This window comes from Phragmites australis, chromosome 1, assembly GCF_958298935.1.
Source record: "Phragmites australis chromosome 1, lpPhrAust1.1, whole genome shotgun sequence".
Lineage (NCBI taxonomy): Eukaryota > Viridiplantae > Streptophyta > Magnoliopsida > Poales > Poaceae > Phragmites > Phragmites australis.
In genome coordinates this window covers 8,989,901-9,001,670 of record NC_084921.1, presented here as the reverse complement: position 1 = coordinate 9,001,670, position 11,770 = coordinate 8,989,901, and the positions used below count along the sequence as shown (strand labels likewise).

The window sequence follows — 11,770 nt, the reverse complement described above, 5'->3', positions numbered from 1 at the left end:
ATACCTTTACAATTGCCACGTTGGAGGTGTTGATGAGCTTAGCAGCGGGCTTTCGCGCCAGAGAAATCTCAAGCTCGGGGAGAACGAAGCTGCCAAACTTCTTCTTTGCGTCATTGACCTCCCTTGAGCTTGGCTCAAACGAAGAAATCTTGAAGGCTTCGGCGTCAATAGCCTCCGCGTCAAGTAAGCCGCTATGACTCGTAAGCCCCTTTTTGCCATGGTGAGGCATGGGCGGCGAGGTATTCTCCTCTTCGGTCTCTGTGGCTCTGTGGCCTTTGGACGAAGTGTCCTTAGAGGAAGAACTCGAAGATGAAGAGGTAGAGGCTGATTCAGTTCCAGCTTCTTCGACATTTTTTGCCCCTTCGACCTCCTCAGCTTCCTCCACCCCCCGCTGGCTCAGCGGTAATGCGCGGATCCGAAGGTTCGTCCTCTTCGTCGCTAAGAATTAGCGTGGCAAGGTCCACGCGCGCAAAAAAGACAGGCTTCAACAAGGAGGAGGGAAGATCCTATGTGCCCTTCGGAGGCTCCTGTCGAAGGGGCACAACTTGAATGGCAAATGAGCCTTCGGGGGTCACCTCCTCGCCCAGGTCGTCGAAGGCCACTTCGCAAGGTCTCTTCTTTAGGGCAAGGGCCTTCTTCTTTTTTTCCCCCTCGCGGTGAAGGGTTTGCGATTTTCCGCATCTTTTGGCTACCCGCAGCAGATTCTCCGCCGGCCTCGACGTTCGGGGAGCCCTCTCCTTCGTCCTGACCCGATGAGAGCATGGTCACCTTCGACCTTTCTTTACAGGCAAGGCCTCGTAACTCAAAAATCCGATTAAGTCGCCGACCAAGCCCCTGGTCGGCGCAGAACTGGGCTTCTCCTTGGGTAAATTTCCCAAGAAGAAGCATGGCTTTAGTCTCCACTTCGGCCACCATCAAGTCTGCCACAAAGCAAACAATGTAAGGAAATGACACAGTCGAAGTGCAGCTAAGAACATGATAAAAGATAATACCTGTGAGACCTCGAAAGTCAGGCTGAGGACGGCAGAAAACCTCCGGCCCTTTATCATCGAATTTCGGGATGGTCCAGCCCTGGCTAAGGGGCCATACCCCGGACGCCACGAACTCTTCTACGAGATCGCACGTGGTCAGATGCTTCGCGCACCTGGTGAAGGCCTCAAATGCCGCCCTCTAAGAGGCCTTTTGTTGTACATCGGGGGTGCGGTTCCCCTTCACCTCTTCGCACTTGGACACGAGAAACTCATCTCGGTCCACCTTATGGTAGAACCACCATTGCGTCCAATTCTTCGGCCATTTGTTTTTGTATGCCATGACTGGTGTGGCCAGGCCGGCGCGATAAGTAAAGTTCAGGCAGCCATAATGGGTTTCGCTTTGCACGATAGACGCGAAAACCGGCTTCGGTTGGTGATGGAGCCAGTGAGCTGCGGTGAAGGCCCTGGCTGATGCCTTCGCTCCTTCAGAATGCGCCACCCAGGCGAAGAGGCCGAGCTGAACGATGGCGTTCAGCGTCAGCTGGTGGAGGTAGATTTCAAACAGCTTCAGAACCTTCGGCACCATCTCATCGTAAGGAAGACGAAGCCCCGCTCGGAAGTAGTCGACAAAGACAATGGCTTCGTCATCTTCGGGCTCCGGAGTCTCTTGGCCCTTCAAGACACCTTCGAAACATCGCTAATCAAACCCTCTTTTACTAGTCCAACCAGGACTTCTTCGTCAACCTTAGATTTTTCAATCCAATAGGTCTTCGGGCAGTTTGTCTTGCTTCTCGAAGCCATACTCGCTAGGCTTCGGAAAGAAAGGTGATTGCGAGAGTCTTCGTACGAGAGCTACAGCTTCAACAGATTCAAGCGGTAAAAATTGAGGCGTCGGGTGAATCGTATTTATAGCGGTGAAAAATAGGGTTAACGGCGGTTGGAACGAGGCATGTTGGAAATTGAACTATTGCCATAAAAGACGGTTCAGCATGAGGCGAAGACATTTGGCGTCATTGAGCCCTGACCGTTGTGTGGGGCCAGAATGGTCATATCCCCATAAAAAAAATGATGATGAACAACATGAGGGGGCTATCCGCTAAAAGGTAAAATGAGACCCCAGGGGTCTTCGATGGGCCGAAGGGGACGACGTTCGGCTATCTCATTTGATTCACAGGTTTGGCCCATCGAAGATGAACCTTACCTGTAGGGGGCTACTGTTAGGGAATGGTCTAACATGCCCCTTTGGATGGTGAGTCGAAGTCCACTGGTGGCCGTAAACTGACGAATAATGCAGTTGTGTTTCAGAAGGCGCAGGCGAAGCCTCTGGCAGGCCTTCAGACAGAGACCGAAGGTCAACTCGCGGCGCCAAGTATCAGCGCAGGCGAAGCCTCTAGTGGGCCTTCGAATGAAGACCGAAGGTCAACCCACGATGCCGAGTAACAGTGCAGGCGAAGTCTCTAGCGGGCCTTCGAACGGAGACCGAAGGGTGACTCGGGACGCAACATCAAGGCTGGTCGAATGTGCCCTGAAGGCCCGTCTGCGACTGGCCTTATGGGGGCTCGAGCGAAGGCGCAACGTCTGTTGAAGCCCATGTAGCGGTCTATGGTATAATTGTAAATGTGCAAATGTACTTAATGGTACCAAAATACTCCCGAATATACCAGGACTGTGGCTGTTATGGGGCATAATGCCATAAGTTATGGCTTGGAGTGGTTGAGTACGTGTTATAAATAGGCCGGCATTGTAACTGATGTGACATATTAATGAGACTACACATCTCCCTATAAACACGTGTCGCATCTCGTTGCCTTCGGCTCTCTCTCTCTCTCTTTTGACTGAAGACTTCCCCTGGTTTGGTGACTTAGCCACCAACAACTACTGAACAATAATTACTGATAAAACTATTGACACTATTGAACACAACTAAATAACTTCACACTACTGAATAACTACCGACACTACCGGACATCTACTGAGCGGCGGGAGGCGCGAGCAGGCGAGCACGTGGCACTAGGCAAAAGCGGGGTGGGGTGGCGCGTGCTGGCTAGCAGGCACGGCTGGTGCGGCCACGTGGCGCGCAGCAGGGTGGGGTGGCCTGCTAGCTCGGGCTAGGGCGGGGCAGCCTGCTAGCGCGGGTGGGGTGGGTCGGGGTGGGGTGGGTGTATATATATACACATAGATTCACATATTCACAAGGGTAGCAACACCAACACATGCCAAAATACGTTGCAGAATTCAACATACCATAAATATTGTACAACAGGGTTCTAATACTTGAAGTCTAGAATGAACAGATCATAAATATCAGGTAGCTAGGTTAAGGACATGACAAGGAGGAGACAACGTCATGACGAATCCTTAGGAGCGAGAAGGGAAGGAGACAAGGAGGGGTGATGGACTCACTCACCAAGAGGGGCGAGCGGCAGCACGGAGGCAGGAGGTGGGGTATTGATTGGTGGCGGGGGCGCGTGCACTAGGGGGTGAGCGGCGGCTGGGGGTGAGTGCTAGGGGGCGAGCAGCGGCCGGCGGCACGGAGGCGGCGATTGGCGGCGGCCGGAGGTGGGGGCGGCGAGATTCGTGCAATTGCAACAGGTAGGAGGTATAAAGGGCTGAGGAGGGGGTTTTAGTTAGGAGGTATCGGAGAAGTATCCAAATTATTTTATTTATTAAAAAATCATAAAAATCTTATGTCTCGGATATGTATTCGAGGAGTATCCGTGTCCGATACATTATTGGATACTGATACGACTGCATCTATTGTTGTGCAGCATTGAGGCTCCCGATCCGTGCCACCAACATGGTCAGGTTCTCCAAAATCCTTTCCCACATGCCATCAACTTTCTTCTCCGCTACCTCCATGGCTTGCAGGACAAACAATGTCTACGTGGATGGTTTTGGGTGGAGCCATGGTGATCGCACGTCAAGCTGTGCAAACCGAAGTTGGATTTACGGGATGTCTATGTCTCGATCAACCAGGACAAAGTGCGCGCCGAGGACCGGTGAACACTCGGATTTATTGCTCAAGCTGAAGGAATGCCTTGATCAACCAGGACAAAGTGCGCGTCGAGGACCGGTGAATCTGATACCATTTGTTGCGCGTCGAGGACCGGTGAATCTGATACCATTTGTTCCTACCCTTGGCTGTCGGTGAGGATCACCGAGACGTGAGCAAGCAAAATAAAGCGATAGGTTTGATGTGAGGAAGAAGAAGGAATTGGGGAAAGTTCACTGCTTTTTTCATACCATCAACAGAGTTGCAATGTCCGGTTATAAACCCCCAGACAATCACACAGCCCTTTGGGCCCCACACACCCCAACACAAGCCAATACGTGCACGGCAGCGAAGCCTCTCGCGCCAGCTTCTTCTTCTTACTCTGATTTCACTCTGTCATTCCCGCCTCTGGTTCCCGCGCCTGACAGATAGTCTAGTCTTGAAAAGAGAATACTCTAACTTTATGGTAGGGTTCATACTCTAAACTTCAAATATGCATTTTGCCTCCTTGAGTGCTTATTTTAATGTCACAAAACACTTGAGATAATGTGGCGCTTCTGTAGCTCTTTTCTTTACTCAACTTTAATAGAAGATAAAGATTTGGGTACTCGATCTAATGCTGGCAGAGGTCTTGTATGTTAAGCCAATGTGCTGCTGATACAGTTGATGGGCAAAATTAATGGTATATTGGCCAATGGGCAAAACTGAAAGGCTTCACCAACAGTAAGTTTGAAGAGTGGTTACTCCAGTATCATTCTGATGATGGAGCATCTAATATAATTCCCCTACGCTAAAGAGACAGTTTGATATCCTTATATTTCCTTAATTCCCAAGAACACTGGTACTTCTATAGTTTTGTTTAAGTAAACCAATATTTGCAATTATGTGATACTTATTTACTGGATAATTTGTAATGTAGTAGAGCATTGCATAAGTTGTTTCCAGAATTTGAGTAACCATCTGTGATGCAGATCCTGAAACAAAGGAGCTTATTAAGGAAACTCGTGAAATTGGGCACGTGACCTATGAACTCCAAGTCCAACTGCCTGTATGTTCTCTATCATTTGCAATTACACATAAAAAAATATTCTTTTTACTTTCTTCTGATATCACACAACTATTGAAAAATCGAATTCTCTAACAGCAGCTCAGATTTTTAGACATGTGGGAACCTGCTGTTTTGGCAATAAAGTGGGAAGGTTTTAGCATTAAATGTAATGGGCAGCGTGGTGTTCTTGTCACAGAAATTTCAGCAAGCGATTTCTGTATGTGCCTACTCTTTAGCAGTACTTAAGTTGAGAAAAGTTCAATCGAAAATTGCTGATGAAATCTATTAGTTTCTTCAGTAATTAAGTAGCACATTGATTTCCCATGATGGGCATAAGGAAAACCAGTGGTTAAGTTGATTCATTGAATCCCACATGGATGCAAATTTCTTAACCCAGATGTTTTCAAGATATTGGATTTATCAGTCCAGGATATGGTCTATTACACTCGAACTAGATGATCTTTGTGTTCTTTGATGTATAGATATCATCTGTAGTATACATGGGGAAATAAATTGGCTCGGCCATAAACTGGCTGTTTCCAGGGTTCCTCTGGGAACAGGGAGTTTTGTGCCAGCATTCAGTTGGCTTCTGGCATATTCTTCTTCAAGTTTCACCGTGGATAATGTGTTATAGGGTCTGTACAGATGAGTTACCATCAGAAACCTGCTTGGTAACGACGATTTTCAAAACCTTGCCTCATCATGCCCTTTATATCTGACTGTTAGGTGTGTTGATATTTTTTTTTTTTTTTATGTTTGGGCACTGCTTCCTCGATGAAGTGTCCCTTACATTTCCAGAGCTTGGCAAACTCCCGTCAGAAAACGTTGACAGAGTTGAAATGGTTCATGCACATTAGTGCAGTTACTTAATTGATGTACTAAATAGCACTTATGCTAAGTAACCACAATTATCTCTTAGTATATTTTCCCCAAAATTATTATACTAAATAGCACTTATAGACAAACTATCTCTTAGCATTATTTTCCCCACAATTATGCTAAGTAACCTTGTTCTTTGATTTTTTTTGTTTTGTTTTGCAACTATAATTCAGTTTAATTTATCAGAGTCGTGCAAAATAAACATCCAGGTTAACACTGTTTTGCTTGGTATTTGAAGTTTCTAGTTTGGCACCTTGTTTTACCTTTCAACTCTGTCTCTAAAAGTGCTTTCCTTTGACATATTCAGTTTAACCTGTGCATGTATTTTGCTTGTTAAATATGAAGTGCAATTTACAACAATGTGTGATGCCTTATCCAGATTAATATTCCATATGGGCGTCCAACAGAGTTTTCGATTACATCTGCTTGTGGTGTTGATTATAATCTAATGTCAGCAGAAAATACACTGAGTCCTAAATCAGGCTTCTGTTTGCTTCACTATATAGTAGTACAACTTTAGTGCACACTTAAATATATTAGCAGCAGGGCTCAGGGTCTACAAATTTGATCAAACAGCCGAATTTGCTACCTCGCGAATTTCCGAATTTCGTGAATATTGGAAAATTCGCTTGGTCAAATTCATAAATTGGTAAAAAATCTGATCAAATCGGCATTTGTTAACCGCTCGATTTGAACCGAAAGCCGATCGAATTGTATCTAAAACCGACCGCATTTTCTGAATTGACCGTATTTCAAACAATTTTATTGAAAACCGGTCGAATTGATCGATTTACCGGGCGCATTTTTTCAAATTTCAGTGAAGTTCAAGGAAAATAAAAAATCAGAAAAAATAGAAACAAATATGACATGAGATTTGCTATGTTTTATTTAATGGTATCATCTACTTCATGCATATATCATAGGGAAAAAAATTATAAAAAATCAAGAATATTTTTGGCATGACCTTTGCTATATTTGGACATTTGTACTGTGCCAAAACGTGCCAAAACGGGTTGTTTACACTGTGTATTTAGCCCATATCCACCTTTTCACTGTTTTGGTCTTTTTTCAATCTACTTGTTTTGAAATTTTTTTCCCATATAATCATAGAATTGTCTCTAGTTTTTTATGGAATTTTTTTTAAATCCGATTTGAATTTTTTGAGTTCAAATTCAAAAACCGGTCAACTTCTGAATTCGGTGCGGACCGAATTGTCCAATTTCTACAAATATCGATCGATTTTTAACTAATTTTAGAACCCTGTAGGGCTCTCCATGATCGTGACTGGCAGGCTGCCGCCAGGATCACCGCCTATTTGTGTCATGCACCTTAGGCATGAGGAGAGAAAATCCGGCAAGCTGATTGCTGACATTAAACTATTTCAACGCTATCTGCCTTTCACAGGATGGTTCAAAAATTCAACGGTAACCGATCAAAATATGCGATAACCGGGTATCTCGTTTTGGCTCGGTTTCAGAAATCGAAGGTAACCGAATTTAAATTAAAAAAATAAAAAAAAAATCAAAAAATCCTAAAAAAAACTGGACACAATTCTAAGATCTTTTGTGAAAAAATATTTCAAAAATAATGTCGTTTGCATCATATTCTATAGAGAGGAAGTTTGAAAAAATGAAAAAAAATTGAAGTGTGCGGCTCAGTTATTAACTCATATTAAGGAAAAGCTTAATATGTAAACACATATTTTCCTTGTGTAGAATAAATCTTAAGAGGATCTTTAACATTGATTTCAGTTTATTTAGAGTTTTATTAATCTCTATGATTTTTACAAAATTCACAAGCATAAAGTGAATATGTTAAGAAACAGCACTGTAATTAACTTTTTAATGTCTACTATTATTTTTTCTACGTAATCATAGTATAAATAAACTAATAAAAATAGTTTTACTAATTTTTGAAGTATGATGGGACAGTTGTGAATTAATCTAATCGCAACACATTTACACAATCCTGTATGTTACAATAACTAATTCACGAGTTCATATCTTTTTAAAAGACAGGATACATTTCCTCACAGAAAATTTTGAATTTTTTATGAGTATAAATACTTTTATCATGTAGATCATGTTACAAGAAAACCAACTAAATTTGTTTTACTTGATTTGAAGCTCACATGAATTAGTTATTGATTTTACAAGATTGAGATAATTTTTGGGTTTTTTTAACTTCACTGAAAATTGAGAAAATCGCTTGATAAATTGAGAAAACCACTTTATGAATCGTTAAAATCAAGCGGTTACTAATAAAATCGAGCGGTTACTGATAATGCGAAAAATTTGAGAAAACTGCTCGATAGATTGAGAAAATCGCTCGGTAATCGATCCAATTCAACCGGTTACCGAGAGGTCAATTTCACGAATTTTTTCCTAAATTTTAAATTTTATCAAACGAATTTTGTTCGAATTTTATTCAAATTTCAAACGGTTACCGCGAATTTCGATAACCGCTGGAGCTCGGTAACCGTTGAGCTATCGGTAAGTTGAACCATGTTCAACAGGCTGTTGAGAGGAGACTGAAGTGGAAGGAAGATGGGCCTTTTCTTCAAGTAGATTCTGCTCCATATACTTGTATTTACGTTTTTTCTCTCGTATGTAGAACTTCAGGTGATAGGTGTGTGGCATATATGTTGTGTTTTATCTGTTGTATAATTCTATACAAGTTCTTGTTGTAAACTAACCAAAGAACCCAAATTGACAAGGTTCATTTCTGCCCCCTGTGAAGAAGTGCAGCTCCTCGTTTCGCTTCCAGGGCTCAGTAGACATCACTAATGTAATGGGCGAATAGAAAAGGACGGCTCCTGAACATGGCGCCGCTGAACTGGCTGCGTGGAGGTGAGTTCCCATCTCTAAATGGAGGTGAGTTCCCATCTCTAAAGGTTTCTCGTTATGATTCAGAATCTTTTTATAACAGAATTTTTGTTTTTTATCGTTTTAACGATTTTTTTTTCTTATCAGGTAGAAATTTTTAATGTTATTCCTTTTAATACAGAGTTCTCTTTTTCTTTCACGATTTCTGCGAAAGAAAACTATTAGAGATGGAAAAAAATAAAATAAAAACGAGAAATTAATAAAAAGAATATGATTAAAATGATCTAAAAACATGAAATTGATGTTAGGACGGGCGTGCTTCCCAAAATCTGGGATGGTCCAGGTCTGCGAATAGGTTCCTGACGTGCCATATATTAAGCCGAAATAGACTGGGCTTACACTGTACAAAGCACTTGCCAGTTGGACTGTTTAGAATCTTTCGGTGCATGCTGTGTTGCTCACGTTTCTTGTTTGTTTGTCATGCAGCCAAACGAGTCTCCCAGTTACTCTCGTACCTTCTTGAAGCAGTATGTGTCAGTCACTTGCTGTTGGGAACTCTAAGACGGTTCAGTCCGGTCCACAGGTGTTCAGTATTCCAATGACTATTGGGTACTGAATGTGAGGTCATTTGACACCACTTACCAAGTGCACTGTATTTACCTTAAAAAACATACTATGGTTCATGCTGCCAACATCGGCAGTACTATACAGACATGATAGATGCTGCCTGCTAATTCTATATGTTTACAGGTAGTATGAACTTGGACACATGGAGAATGAAGAGTTCAACTCACCTGGAGCTGTACGGACAGTTATACTGACACAAAGTCTCCAGTAAAGTCACACCTGAAAGACGACATGCAACAGAGGTGCGTGACCGTTCACATGATTTTTCAGACCGGACTCTGCCTATGGCGCTGTATCATTGTATCATTGACGGCTGCCACATGGTTCACAGTTCAAACCTGATCAGGAGTTGCTGTGCGTTGCGTACCATACAAGACCGGGCAGGGTAGACGAGCAGCAGTGAAGTTATGAATTACGACCAGGGACAAGAAAATGATAGCGACAGTGATTCTAATTTGTTGTCAAGCTCAGCTATCTCTTCTGCCGAGTAAGAAAGTCGGAAAGAGATGGGAAGCATTGTCAAGAACAACGTACAAACAGCGTGCCATGCTGAGGGACAGTGTTGATCGATCGATGCGCACATAATATGGGGTGGTGGATATATGTATGAAACATGGATGGAGCTCAATTAGGTCAGGGATAAGATTGATTTCTTATTATTGGGTAAGAATTTACAGTTATTATCTCTTGAGCGTAGTTTTCTTTGTAGTATTTAGGATATTCTCAGAACTTAGGGCCATGAAATCTACAAGCTTACTGTTGGTGCTTCCTCTTATTTCCCTTTTCGGCAGGAAGAAGGAAAATGGAACGAAAGAAACGAAGATACAGCACGTAAAATGGCAGGTCCATTCTGTGGTGTGCATTATTTGTGTCCTTTGTGGTCTAGACACTACTAGTTGACAAGCGGATCCCCCTCTCGATGCTCTTTTACTTTCCATTTCGGAGATGATATCATCATTTCTAATTTTTCATAGAATTACTATCTTTGTTTAAATATATGACGCCTTAGATAGGATATGTTCTTCAAAAAGCAACTTAAATCTTTTAACTTCAAAAGGCAACTTAAATCTTTTAACTGCCATAGTAATAGTATGTCAATAAATGCATAAACTTTTAATGTATTTATCAGTCTAATGGCATTATTACATGATCAGTCTAAATAGTTCTTCATATATTAGTGAACAATGGTTAGGAACTTTGCTCACTCGAATTCGAAAACATCATGTCTATGCTAACACAAAGGATGCCGGTTGCTCTTTTTTCTATATCCATCCACCTTATGTATGGCTCCTATTGCAGCTATGCTATCATCTCTTCCAACAATTAATAACACTAATATCACTACTAATCACCATTACGTAAGGTAATCAATAAAATTAATACAAATCATGTGATTGGCCTTTAATCACCGTTACCTTACCTAATTAAAACATCATTGTACGTGCACACTTACCAGTTTTCGGGAAGTGTAGTATATGTTAAGAACAGTTTGTAAACTTACGATGATAGAAAAGGTACTTTCTATGTCATATCCCGTAATATAATTTTCATGTGGCAAGTATTAATACTTTAATGTATGTTAACAGTAAGTGTATTATGAAGTTCGAATAAGAGATTTTTTTTCTTTTCTGGGGAAAGTTCAGAAAAGGAGAGGGATCCTTGGACACAACTAGGAAAGAACCGAGGGAGCATTATTCCTGTCGGGCACACTTGTCCCATTATATGTATCCAATTCAAAAATGCAACTAACTATCAAGACGAATTCAGAAACTGCTAACGTATAGTTCTTTTTCCGTTTTCGAAGAATTGACGATTGACAATATGTATCTCTGTCATAGTATAACGACATGTGTATACACGCGATTGCGTAGGACAATATAAGCATAACATATATAATTGATTTGGCATGCAAGTTTTCTGCATGTCTGTCCCCATGCAAGAACCAGTAAGGATAAAACACGCACAGGGCAGACCGTCTGCTAGAGAGAGAAAATATGTCAGTCGTGTACTGGACCACGCGCCACGCGATGCACGCTTCAAGATTAATCCTGACAATGATTCTGGGACGTATTGATTGGAGGATATGTGAACAACACTTGTGACGTTCGTGTGCTTCCGATAAACTAAAAAATAAAAAGGGGTATCTAATATTTCTCGAAGGATAATAGTCCTACGTCATGTGTATTTTGTTATCAGAGTTTATGAACTGTTTACATATGAGTTTTTTTTAAGCTCTCGCCTCCTTTTTCTCTACAAATCAGATCCTCACCTCTTTATATACTATAGAAAATGAAAACTTACAAGTATGTGCTGTTTAGCAAACCCATATCTAGCTAAGTATTCTATTTTTGAATCTATCTTTAATTTTCATCTAAATGTGCTATAAATTTATCTAATGTGTCTACTCTACCGTTTAAGAGAATTGCAA

General features: G+C 42.0%; 1 long non-coding RNA gene across 16 annotated transcripts; it reads left to right on the top strand.

Annotated features, from left to right (window-relative positions):
• The first annotated feature begins 3,100 nt into the window (after nucleotides 1–3,100).
• On the top strand, nucleotides 3,101–10,318 carry LOC133908337 (uncharacterized). Of its 16 annotated transcripts, none has more exons than XR_009908189.1 (7): nucleotides 3,101–4,686; nucleotides 4,935–5,011; nucleotides 5,111–8,739; nucleotides 9,202–9,338; nucleotides 9,466–9,584; nucleotides 9,674–10,005; nucleotides 10,134–10,318. It is a non-coding gene; the product is annotated as an uncharacterized LOC133908337 (long non-coding RNA). The 16 variants fall into 16 exon arrangements; XR_009908187.1 differs by having other exon boundaries at nucleotides 5,108–8,739; XR_009908195.1 differs by having other exon boundaries at nucleotides 3,101–5,011; nucleotides 5,108–8,453; nucleotides 8,630–8,739.
• The last annotated feature ends 1,452 nt before the right edge of the window (nucleotides 10,319–11,770 follow it).